Source organism: Macrotis lagotis, chromosome 1, assembly GCF_037893015.1.
Source record: "Macrotis lagotis isolate mMagLag1 chromosome 1, bilby.v1.9.chrom.fasta, whole genome shotgun sequence".
Taxonomy (NCBI): domain Eukaryota; kingdom Metazoa; phylum Chordata; class Mammalia; order Peramelemorphia; family Peramelidae; genus Macrotis; species Macrotis lagotis.
Window position 1 is genome coordinate 374,763,131 of NC_133658.1, and position 14,085 is coordinate 374,777,215.

The window sequence follows — 14,085 nt, forward strand, 5'->3', positions numbered from 1 at the left end:
AGGAAAGTAGGATATTAAAGGGATAGGACTCTTGCTCACAGTGGATGTGATGATGGTAAAGGGAAAATAGAATTTCTTAACTCTTCTTTTGTGTCTGGGTTTTTTGTTTTTTTATCTTTTTCAAGGAGAATAATATTTATAGTAGCAAGAACAAATCCAAATCCAAATAGACAATTGAAATTCAAGATAAGAAGTCCCTAACTGCACTTGATTCATTCAGATCATCAGATGGCCTGTCCCAGGGGACTGAAAGAACTTGCAGATGTGATTGCTAGGCCCTTGTCAGGTCTCTTTGAAAGATGATGTCAAACAAGGGAGACAATGAAATATCAAAGAAGGGCAAATGTCTCTGCATTCAGAAAAGGGAAGAGAGTCTGCAAAGTAGGTCAGATAGCTTGACATCAATTGCTGGCAATATTCTAGAATTTATAATGAAATAATTACTACTGTGCATCCAGAAAAGGGAAAAGTAGATAGGGAGAACTAGCCTGACTTTATCAAAACAGGGTATACCAGGGAAATGTGATTTTATATGTGTATTTGTGTGTGTGTGTGTGTGTGTGTGTGTGTGTGTTTAAATAGGGTTACTGAACTGGAAAATTAATTAAACAGCAAGCAAGAATTAAATGCCTACTATGGTCCAGGCACTGTGCTAGGTGTTGGGTCTACACATGTGAAAGAGAGGTAATTTTGATTCCTATTGGAATTAAACATATTCTTTGATGAGTAAACATAGGATTTATGCAAAATTTTGGAGGTAATATTTGTTGTTCAATTGTGTTGGACTCTTTGTGACCCCATTTAGGATCTTGTTGGTTAAGATACTAGAAGAGTTTGCCATTTCCTTCTCCAGTTCATTTTAAAGATGAGGAAACTGAGGCAAACAGGATTAGATGATTTGCCCAGGGTCAGCCAGCTAGTATGTGTCTGAGGCCATATTTGAATTCATGTTTTCATGATTCCAGGTCAGGCCTTCTGTCTACTTCATTACCTAGCTGCTCTTTTATGTAAAATAAATATCAAATAATTTGGAGGAAAAACTGTAGATTCCTTGGGGTCGGCAAACATTTGACAGATGCTCTCTATTAACAAGATGGAGTGACATGGGCTAGAAGAAACTAATTGCAGGTCACTTTTCAAAATAGATTACCAATAAGCCAGAGAACATCACTGTTGGGTAGAGCCAAAAATGGTTGAGTGATCGACCAAAAGAACAAACATCAATGATTTGATATCAGTTTGGTCAAAGGTCTCTAGTGGTTTAACCAGAGACATAAAGTGACATAAATATGATCTCAGAATTGCAGATGCCAATTCTAGTATTCTCACTACTGCACTACACTGTCTAGATGGTTTCAGAGGTTTCAACTCTGTGATTATGGGGATCATAGTATGTTAGAATTAGAAGGGATCCCAGGAAACATTTCGTCTAGCCTTACAGATGAGAAAATTAATAATTCCATTAAACTGTGCTAATGTGTACTGTAGTGTTGAGAGTGCTGGTAGTAAGGTTGTGAGAGGATGAGCTTGGAATAAGCATTATAAATGCTTATATATTGCACCTACTATGGGTCAGTCACTGTACTGAGTACTTTTTTTATAAATATCATCTCAACTGATCCTCAAAACAACTCTATAAGATAATTCTATTTTTTATCCCCATTTTACAGTTGAGGAAACTGAGGCAAAAAGTTAAGCAACTTGCTCAGGGTCACATAGCCTGAGGTAAAATTTGAACTCATGTTTTCCTGACTCAAGATTCTATACACCACCATCCAACTACCTCTAAAAGATAGGCATCTAAAATTCTCCCTATGCCCTGAGGTTCAGGAAAGAATGTCAAAGAGAAACAATTTGGAAACCAGTGGGTATGTTTTCTGATGCTTGTAAAATTTAATTTTGTAACATAAGCTCTCCTCCTGTTAATTCTCCTCAGCTTATTAATATTACCACTCTCTGTATATTTAGTTTCCTTAATTATAACCAGTGTACTTTTATATCTGTAATCTCATCTGATTCTTATACCACATTATAAATTTAGAAATAAAGGTGTTATTATTCCCATTATATAGATGAGAAAAGTGAGGCCCAAAGAAGCAATTTGATTTTCCCAAGATCATTCATTAAGAGGAGCGAAGGTAGGGGAATGGACCTTTTCTCTGAAAGAGGCCACTCTGACTATTTGGGTGGTGGAAAGGGTTAATAGGCATGAAGCCATTTTGAATCTTTCAGTACTCTCTTGTCCCTTGGTGTTTTTTTTTCCTCTCTCTGTCCGATATGCCTTTCCAAGACAATTCAATTCAAGCTGCTTTCTGAAGATAGGAAGTTGCAGGTCTATGCTTGACCCTGTTGTGCCAAATGAAGGCAGTTCTGAAAATGTTTCCAAGAGCCACCAGCTGTTAGTGTAAAGATTCAGGAAAAGGAAATTGGGCCAGAGTGAACCCTGACTTGGAACATGGAGGTAAATCTCACTGAATCTCCACGGAGGTATTCCCATCTTACCAAATACTTAAAATCAGCTATATTGGAATAACAGTTTGGAAATTACATGCCTGTCAGTTTGGTTTGCTTTTTTTTCCCCTTCCAGCTATATGGTTTTCTGCTTGGCAGCAATTAGTTGTTCTGAGTATGTTATGGATCTCAGTGTCCCCCAGCCTAAGCATCCAAGAAGCATAAAATGTCAGAGCCAGAAGGTGTCTTGAATTGGTATCTAATGCAACTTGGCAAAACACAGAATCACAATATCAGGCCTGGAAGGAACCCTGAACAATTTGCTCCCCCATTTTTATAATGAAGGTATAGCCCAAAGTTCTGAAAGTTTCAGTGACTCCCCCAAGGTCTAACAGTTAGTAAATGACCTACCTGGCATCTCCACCTGGGAAACATGGTCTAAATAAGTAACCTGGAGTAACAGGTGGAGCCAGAGGACCTGAGTTCAAATACTGATTCAACCATATGTATGATCTTAAGCAAGTCCCTTCTCTGTTTCCAACTCCCCATTTATAAAATGAAGGGTCTGTCCTTTTAGAATTCAAGAAGAATCTAAGGACCTGTAAGGAATTTTCCAGTTTGAAATCCCTAGTTCCTGACTCCCATTCCATTCTTTTCCATTTTACTCTCATTTTGCAGAACAAGAATCAAACGTGAACATTTTGTTTTTCTACTCATTTACCTGTTCATATGATTATGGAATACTTTAAATATTGTTTTTGAAGTCTTTGAGCTAGGCAGTTTGTCTCTCCCATTATCCTTCCCATGCCTCTACCTTGCTCTTTTTCATAGCTTCCAATAGCTAATCAGAAATCCTTCTTGTTAAAGTCTCACTTGGACCTGTCCCTTTGAGAAATTGTTTTAGATCTTTTCTGTTACCTCTGATGAAGGCTCTCTTCCATCTCCAATCCTCCTAACCACCATCCCTTTCAAATAACTAAATATTACTCATCTAAAGCCCCATGACTCTTGCCATCTAGTGTAATATATTTCATAAAGTTGGCTTCATTCATACCAAGGTGTTAATGGTCCAATATAATATTCCCCATATGTAATAATAACTAATTTTCTTAGGTGCAAAGTTATATAGGTTAAATAGGAAATTTGTTGATGTTTGTCCTTCATTCTCAAAGACCTTTTATCAAGGAGGTGATGCCATGACAAGCACATGAATTGGGTTTGAGTGAATGGTGCTGGGAAGAGTCACCAGTCTCACTTTCTTCTCCACAGTCAACTGGGTGTCAGTGGCTAGATTTGATTCAGGATGATTGGAGATGACTCTGGATGCAAGGAAATCTTGGTTAAGTGACTTGTCCAAGGTCACAAAGCTGGTAAATGGCAAATGTTTGAGGCTAGATTCAAACTCTTGTTCTCCTGAATTCAAGGCCATTGCTCTATTCACTGAATGACTAGCTGCCTTAAATTATGAGAGGGAAGGAATTACAGTTGAGTGGTTGGAAAAAATTTCTTGTAGAGAATGTGATTTTAGTTGGGATTTAAAAGAAACCAGGAAATGGAGATGAGAGGTAGAGCCTTGGAGGACAGAAAGAAAATGCCAGGAGCCAAGTGATGGAGAGTCTTGTTCATGGAACAATAAGGAGAATGGCATAATTAGATCAAAAAAATACCTGTTGGGAACTAAAATATGAAAAGACTAGAAAGTTAGGAGTGGGTTAGATTATAAGGGTTTTTATTGTCAAACAGAGGATTTTGTATTGATCCTCAAGGCCATAGAGAGTCACTGGAATTTATTGAGAAGTGGGAGAGTAGGATTGACTGACTCAAGTGAGCTATCTTTTAGTTCATTTGCTTCATTTTCAAGAATTCCTAGGTGGGATCTACTTAAAACAACTCTATGAGACAAGTCTGCAATAATTATTATTATTATGATTTTTAAAATAATTTACATTATTTAGATTTTTAAAGGCTTAAAGAGATCAACCAAAACCTAATGGTTTCTGAGTGAATTAAGATCCTTTGTGCTCTTGCTGTGGCATTGTGAGTCTCCCTACCTGAGAGTAAGTTCCCTCACAGGTGATCAAAGTGACCCAAAAAATGGAAATAAAATACAGCACTTCCTCTAGGGGAATAAAGGTCATTTTTCTTTATTACAGGTAGAGGAAAATCAGTTATGAATGAAGCCAGTGAGTTCATGTGGAATATTTTTCACATCTGTTCATTTTGTCCCTGAGTCAGCTTTGATTTGTTCCACTTCAGTGGACCACCAGGTGAATCTGCTTCACTGTCCTGCCTCTCTAATCTAGTTTTCTTCATTCTTACAGTTGCCTGCTCTGCCAACCATAACCACTCTAGAAGTCTGTAACTTTGCTTTCATTCAGGAAAGAGCTCTATAAAAACTCTTTCCCAAGTTCATCTTATGTCTGCTGAATTTTGGGAAGTCCACTGTGTATAGAGGGGGCAGTGGAATGGAAGATGATGCACTGAACATGTTGAGAACAGCTCCTGCTGAGTGGGCATGGAAACTGCTAGGAAACATAAACCTTACTTCATGTGTATAAATAAAATATCAAAGACAGAAAAAATGAAGGCAGGAGGGGGAAAGATTGGAGGGGAAAAGCACATTTGCCTAAAGCATCTTGAAGCCAGGGGTTCATATCTTAGAATTCTGAGTGATGAACAATTCACAGAAAGACATCATTCTGGTTCTTCCAACCTGATATCAGGAGAAAACAATTCTTGTTGTTGCACTTTTGATGAATCTATTCTTTCAGCTTGGAATCCCCACCCCCTTCTTATTGCCTCCCACTTCCTCAGATGATCCGATTTTACCCATCTTTGAAGGCTAGTTTCAGCGCCTTATCTTTCATGGGGAATTTTCTTATTTCCAAAAGTGTTGTTCTTCCTTTGAATCCCTATAATATTTCACTTGTGCTTTTTTCATGCAACTATAGCAGTATAGTTATTTCTGTATATGTTTTAAACCCTATTAAACTGCAAGCCACCTGAGGATAGAGAGCATATTTTATTCATATTTGTAATTTCTAGTCCATAACATATAACCCAGTACTTTTTGGATAGCAGGTACTAAAGAAATAGCTCATGAAGGAATGAGTGAGTAATTCTGTGAGTATGTGAGTGAATGAAGACTTCCACAAAACTCCAGAGCCTGAAATTCAGGACAGAAATTAGATTCTTAACAGACTCCTTTAATCAGCCTTGAAAAGAAAGGTTCTCTTCACTTCCTCTCCCCTTATCTCTCCTTCCCCCCTTCCCCCTCCCTTCCTCTCCTCTCCTTGCCTCTCTTCTACCATCTTCTCCTCTCCCCTCCCCTCCTCTCCTTCTTTGTTCCTTCCTCCTTCCTCCTTCCCTCCCTCCTTCCCTCCTTTTATCCTTTTTATATTGTTCTATTGATATCTTTTGTTTCCATCACATTTTATAGCACATTCATTTATGAATCTATCCTTTCCCAATCCACCATCTCCCCCACCATCACCAGAAACCCATTTCTTGAAACAAAGTTTTAAAGAGAAAGGGGAAAAAATAGTTTATCAAAATGAACACATTGATCCATTGTGATAATATTCCACCTTAGACTTCCCTCCCCCTATAATGAAGGAAAGGGAGTGAATTTTTTTTGATTCTTTTCCAGGTTAGTAAAGAAATTCTAAAAAATAAAAAGAAACACCTGACTTCCAATAGTACCTTCTCAGGGAGCATCAGGGCTGGGGAGGATAATAGAATAATTTTCTGAACTACACATTAAAATTCTTCTGGATATACCTAATTTCTTGTGGTCAAGAATATAATTGGAAATGTAGCCCTCCCCTTTGGGATTTAGAAACCTGTTCAAGTGCTCTTCATGAGCAGCCTCTAATATGTTACATGGAAGATGGGTTATCAGAGAGGACAAGGACAGTGAATAGGTGGGAACCATCCATCAGAAAATGATGAAGGGGAGGCCAAATCCAGGTCTCCATAGAACTTCTTGGGAGTTTTTCCAGCATCATATCTTATGGGAAGGCAAAAAAAAATATTCAATGGGATGAAGAATGTGGCATGGTATGAGCAAAATGGTGTGATAGAAAATCCCCCTAGTTGTAGAGTCAGAGAGTTCATTTAAATACCAGATCTGCTTTTTGTCAATGTGATCTTAGCAAAGTTACTTCTTCGCTCTTGTGCTCAGTTTCCTCCAATGTAGGATAAGGGGGGGGGGGTGAAATAATAATTTCTAAGGTCCCTTTGGGCTCTAAATCTTGTGCTATCTCCCAAACTAGCCTTTTCAGCATCAACTCCCCCTCCCCCCCTTATCCTGATATCAATTCCAAGGATTCCCTCCCTCCTGCTTTAGAAGAAGAACCCATTTTTAGCTTCTTTTAATTTGGAACAAACAAGCTGATTCCCTGTGGTCTTAAATTTAATAGGATGTCTGCTCAGTGCTAGCTAAGTAGCCCAGAACAAATCACTTCTTTCCTTCTTTCCTTTCCTCCTTCTCTCTCTCTCTCTCTCTCTCTCTCTCTCTCTCTCTCTCTCTCTCTCTCTCTCTCTCTCTCTTTCTCTCCCTCTCTCTCTCTCTCTCTTCCCCTCTCTCCCTCTCTCCTTTCCCAGAACTACCCTAAACAGAAGTTAGGGCAATCCAATAAAAGCACAGCTTTTTATAAGACATGGAAAGTCCCAACTTCCTTTCTTAGCTTCAGTCACTGGGGCTCAACTCACTGTCTGAGAGAAACGGGTGGAGGGTTAGACTCACCAGGAGGCAGAAAAAATGACCAAACCAGAATAAAAATTATTGAACTCTGGTTACCAATCAGTTTGAAGAAAGCATTTCCTGGAGCCACACTGTTGCGGTAATTGAGCAAGGTAGCATCATGGAAAAATGGAAAGAGTGATAATTTCAGGCAGGAGAGTTGGGTTCCAATCTTACTTGTGTGGTCATGGGCAATTTGATTAATCTCTGAGAACCTCAGTTTCTTCTTCTATAAAATAGAGTTAATACCTGTGCTATCTACTTCACAAAATTATTATAAGAAATTATAATTTCTTTTCTTTTTTTGGAACAAAAATGTTATTTAAATGTGAGTCAATATGGCTATAATATACTTATTATCTGTGCCACAGTTTCCCCACCTGACAAATGTTGGCATTGGACTAGGAAACCACTTGAAGTTCCTTTCAGGTTTAGATCTTTTATCTTCTGATCCTGTGGACATAGAGGGTTTGGCTAGGAACCCTGAAGAGTGTCCCAGACACTAATAATGATAGTGCCATATTCTTCCTAAGATAGAGGCAAGAGGGGTTGGCGTTATGGAATTATGGAGGTTATGGAGTCATGGTACTCTACCTCCATATTCCATCTAGGATATTCTGCTTTTGTTATGCAGAGGGGATACATTTAAAATAGGGAAGTTCCTTGTTTCTTCAATCCCCCATACTCTCATACACTCATCTTGGCATAATGAGTGAAGAAGAGAAAAGATAAATCCATGGGTAGCATGGGTAGGCCATATACCCCAGAGTACTGGACACCCCTCTAGCACATATATAATATATATATATATATATATATATATATATATATAATATGAATGCCAATATATTGCTGACTTCTTTTGCATTTATCTGCAAAGTTAGAAGGGGAGAGGGAATGGCGCAGGAGTGCAAGGTATTATTATTAATGTAATGCACCAAAGATCAGCAATTGATCTTAGGAAAGGCATCATTACTCAGATTCAAAGAGCATTTGGTAGCAGAGGGTAGAAAGAGGGAAGGAATAAGAATTTCATCTCCTCTGTCCCCCAGTATATGCTGTTCCAGCTCCTGAATGATGGGGGAAATGACATTCCCTGCACCCAAATCCTCAGGAAGAGGCACATTTTCCAGGACTCTATACTTCCATAGTGAGAACATCAGTGTGAGCTCTCAAAAGTGAAGTGTGTTACTACACAAAGAGAAAAAAAATTAGTTTGGGTCTTTGCTAGGTCAACAAATTCTATTGTATAAATATCCTTGCTACTTTCTACAAAATACTCTGCCAGTGAATTCTGAATATTGGAAAGGTTTTCCTAAAAATGATTTTTATATATTTAACATGTAAATAGCACATAAAGATAATTTTTAACATTCACTTAAATATGAAGTGGAAAAAAATAGTATGTTTTGATCTGCATTCAGACTCCCTCAGTTCTTTCTCTGGATATAAGGAGGATGAAAAGTTTTCTTGAATAGGTTTCTCATTGCTACAAGCTTTATTTCCTAATTAAATGAATAATAATATTAATAATAAGTGGCATTTATATAAGTCTTTAATGTTTATAAAGTGTTTTACATATTTCATCATTTGATTCTCATAAGAACCCTGGGAGTTATGTGCTATTATTATCCTCATTTTACAGATGAGGAAAATGAGGTAAACAGGGGTTCTACTCTAGGTGTCTGAGGTCAAATTTAAACTCAGGTGTTCCTGACTCTAGGTACAGTAATCCTTACCCTATGCCAACTAATGAGAGAATTCAATCTATATATACACATCAACATTCACTTTCCACCTACATTTACCTCTATCTCATCTACCTCTACACCTATACCTATATCTTCACACACACACACACACACACATACACATACATATACATATACATATACATATACATATACATATACATATACATATACATATACATATACATGTACAAATAAGAAATAGGCCAAGTACTCAGGTAAGTCTGGTACCACAACAGTGGGATACCCAAGAAACAGAACTTCTGATGGATCCAAGAGAAAAGAGGAAAGCTTTGGGAAGATTGTCCATAAGCAAATTCCATAGTGCTTGATTCCTGTTTCTGAGTCTGATGGTCTAGTCTCAAACATAAGCACACCTAGAGATCGACTTGAAATGTTTTAAAGGTTAAGTCAGCCTTTCTTCTTACTCTCTCTCTCCTACTTTAGAGATGGGGCAATTCCTAATGAGACTCAGTGAACTAGTGTAAAAATTCTGGCTGCCATGTTGTGGGGTGGTGATTCAAGGAATTAGTCTATGGAACAGAAAAAAAGTGATTTTGCCATCACTTTTTTAGTTGACCCAGGAGCTTGCTAATTGTCTCTTTGCCTCCAGTCCTACTTATTTCTAGTATATTTTCCATCCAACAGCCAAATCACAGGTTACTTCCTTGTTCAAGAATCTTCAGATAATATGATTGAAAAATTAGTATAGATCCTGATACATAGTAAACAATATATTTATGCTTATTCACTTTCCCTTTCTCTTAAATCATAGCTTCAGTCATATCACTTCCCTGCCCAACAATCTTCAATGATTCTCTGTTATCTCTAGGAAAAAATACAGAATACCTAATACAAATGAGATAAAATTTATACAATATAACATAATGTCTGGCATATAGAAAATGATACATAAATGCTTATTCCCTTTCCCTTTTGCTTTTGAACCTTTAAAATCTTTCACCAATGCTGCCAAAATTAAAAGGAAAGCAGAAAGCTGGGAAACAATCTTCACAACCTGATAAAGGTCTCATTTCTAAAATATATAGAGAACTGTATCAAATTTATAAGATTTATAAGTCATTCCCCAATTGATAAATGGTCAAAGGATATGAACAGTTTTCAAATAAAAAAAAGCTTTATATAATCATTTGAAAAAATGCCCCAAATCATTATTGAACAGAGAAATGAAATTAAATGCAGTATCATCTCACACCTATCAGATTAGCCAAGATGAGAAGAAGGGAAGATGATCAATGTTGGAGAGGTTGTAGGAGGACTGGGACATTGATGCATTGCTGGTGGAGTTGTGAACAGATCCAACCTTTCTGGAGAGCAATATGGAACTATGCCCAAAGAGCAATAAGACACCTCATCTACTTTCACCCAGCAATTCCAATTCTAGGTCTATATAAAGAAATTATTAAAAAATGGGAAAAGTCCAATATGTTCCAAAATAATCATAACAGTTCTTTTTGTAGTGGCGAAGAAAATTGGAAATTGTGGAAATTAGTGGAAATTGAGGGGATGCCTATCAGTTTGGGGAATGGCTAAACAAGTTATGGTATATGAATATTATGGAATATTATTATTCTATAAGAAACCATAAATGGTTGGACTCTAGAGAATCATGAAATGACTTACAGGATCTGATGCTGAGCGAAGAGAATAGAACCAAGAGAACAACATTGTGAGATGAACAACCTTGATGGAAGCAACTCCTTTCAGCAGTCCAGAGAGCTAGGACAACTGTATCTGACTGGCTATGGACAAAGTTACTCCCAGAGGATGAAAAACAAAATAAAACCAAACAGACACACACAACAACAACAACCCTTCCGAATCTGATGAACACTTTATAAAAATTATCTTATTTATCTTTCTCCCTTAAACCTAATTCCTCATTTCAAAAATTACTAATTTGTAAACATGTTTATCAAAAATATTTATGTAAAATGCTAATCTGACTCTTCTCTGCTAAGAGGAAGGGGGTGAGAAGGGAGGGTGAAAGGGAAATTTTGTAACTTGGAACTATGCATGTACATATGCATGAAAATAAATTTTTTTTAAAAAGTCTTTCACCACATGGGTACAGCTTATCTTTCCAGACTTGTTTCTAATTTCTCTCCCTCATATACTTTTTGTTCCAGACATACTTTTTACTCTTCTGTTCCCCATATACTACATTCCCTAACTCTCTTATTTACCATTCCACAGATGATACTGATGCCTGGAATGTACTCTTCCCCAGTTCTTAGGAGCCCTAGCACCAATTTGGGGCTATAAAACAACTATATAACTATAAAATTATAGTTTTATATATGTATATGTATATATACATATATGTATACCAATATAGCTCTGTATCTCAGGGGAAAAATACAAAGGGAAAAATATAAAAAAAATTAAAAATATAAAAAATATAAAAATATTGTAGCAGCTCTTTTATTGTGGTGACAAAGAATTGGAAACTGAGGGGAAAACCATCAAATGGGGAATGGCTGAAGAAGTTGTGCTATATGATTGTAATGGAATACTATTTTGCTATCAGAAATAAGCAGATTGATTTCAGAAAAACCCAGGAAGACTTAATATGAACTGATGAAAAGTGAAATAAGCAGAAATGGGAGAACATTGTACATAGTAACAGCAGTATTGTATGATGTTCAATTGTAAATTTTCAGGAATACAATGATCCAAAATAATTCCAAAAGACTCATGATGAAAAATGTTTATTATCTCCAGAGAAGGAACTTATAGAGTCTGAATGAATATTGAAACAAACTATTTTTAGTTTTCTGTATTGTTTTTATTGCTTTGAGTCTGTGTTTTCTTTCACAACATGACTAATACAGAAATATGCTTTGTGTGGCTACACATGTATAACCTATATCATATCGATTACCTTTGCAGGGAAATGGAAGATTAGAGAGGAAGGGAGAAAATTCGGAACTCAAAATTTTGAAAAAAATGAGTAGTAAAATTGTCTTTACGTGTAACTGGGGGGAAATGTTATACAAATTTTTTAAAAGAGAAGATATACTTCAGTCTGTGTTCAGATTCCAATGGCTCTGTCTCTGGGATGAGTTCCTTTCTTTATCATAAATACACCAGAGAAGTTGCTTCAATATTTTTCCCTCAGTTGCTATTACTAATCATGCAATTTTTTTCTCTCTATTCTTGAGGTTTCCCATCTTCTTGGGGGGGGGGTTTATGTTTATTCTTATGTTTACTCTTATAACATTCAATTTACATCAATGTATGACATGGAAACAATGTAGAGACTGTCAGACAGTCTGGGAGGGAGGGAGGAGGGGGGAAAATTGCAAAATTCAAAGCCTTGAAAAAATGATGGGTACAATTTACTATTGTATATAATTTGAAAACAAATAAAATGTTTTAAAAAGAGAGAGAGAAGATGTAGTCCCCATCAGGTTCAGCTAGTCTTTTACTGACTCAGTGATAGGGTCCTCCATCACTCCCCCCCCCCCCATTTACTTTGCATTATTTATTTGGGTACATATTTTATCCTTCAAGTAGAATGCAAGGCAAGAGCTGTTTATTGTTTGGATTTTCATCCTTAGCACAATAGCTTAGATAAAGTACCAATTCAATAAATATCTGTTCTTATATAAGAATGTTCCGAAGATAGAGTATGCCAAACTTGGAGAAAATGGCATACTATACTGGGGAAGATTCAAGTCACAATCTATGCCCCTTGGGTTTCTAGCCCTTTCCTTAGTCCACTGATTCACACAGCTCTGGGGAGTCCAAATCCTGTAGGATGCCTTCAGTCCTGAAGGATGGCTTCAGTCCTGAAGGTGGACAATGGGAAGCTGTTAGAAGCAAAAGTTTAAAGATGAAAGTTTGGTCTAGCTAGTCAGTGTAAATACTCCTCCCTCCACCCCACCAAGACTTTAATGGTAGAAACTATCTTCAACATTATCTGGAATACAGTAGATATGCAATAAATGATAATTGTTCAAGAAATCAGCAAGCATTTATTAATTTCCAGTTGTGTTAAATATTCAGGAAAGATTCAAAGACTAAAAGGAAACTATCCCTGCCCTCAAGGAAATTATGATCTAAAGGAAGGGAAGGGGAAAGAATATAAACACATGATGATAAGGATGTTTGTCCTTCGTTTTTGAAGAAGACCATGACATCAGGGAGGTGATGCCATTGCAAGCACATGGATGGAATGAGTTTGTATAAAATAAGGCTATTTTAAGGATATTAAAATAAATGAAAAATTAAATTAAATTATTTACTTTGTCTCAATTTAATTAAATACACAAATATATGCATACATTCACACCACAACATACACACATTCCAAAATACTAAAAGATCCTATGTAGGAATCAGTCAATCTGGTTGTTGTGACTTTTGTACCCTTTCCATGGCTGACCTTGCTGTTCCCTATCACCTGACTCCACCTGGGTAAGTATCTCAAGGTGTAGGGAATGCTGTAATATAACCCCTTTTTCACTTTGTTAGTTTCTGCTCCCAATCCAGCATTCTCTAAGGAAAAGGATTCAGACCGGATGAAGAGACAATAAATGGATGTGTGGTGATCTGTATCATTTAGGGAAGTGTCCACATTGAGGGGCATTTAAAGACTGGAATGTGGGGGCCTAAACTGAACTCATGTTGTCTAGGTCAGAACCCTAAAGGAACCAAGAGACAGGTGGAAGGGGTAGGAGGAAATACCCCTGGAGGTCCTCATGCAGAGTCAGAGCTAATTCTAGAGAGAGCATGAGTACATTGAAAAACATGCTAGATTTGGAGTGGAAAGACCTGGGTTCAAATCCTGCCCCATTACCTGCTGAGTGCTAGAGCAAGGCTCATCTGCCTGAACCTCAGTTTCTTCTGTAAAATCAGAGAATTGGACTAGATGCTTCTGAAGTCTCTTCCAGGGCTAAACTAGTGATCCTATTTCACCTACCGAGGAGGACTTTGGAGATCTCTAGTCACACAGACTCAGCAAAACAATGCAAAAATACATTTTCCTCATTCAGCATCCTCTCAGGTGAATCTAACTGTGATTTATGGCATCACATCTGTTACAGTTTAATGAGCTAATTGACAATTAGCCCCAAGTTGGAGGTGGGGGGAAAACATCAATACCAAGCTGAT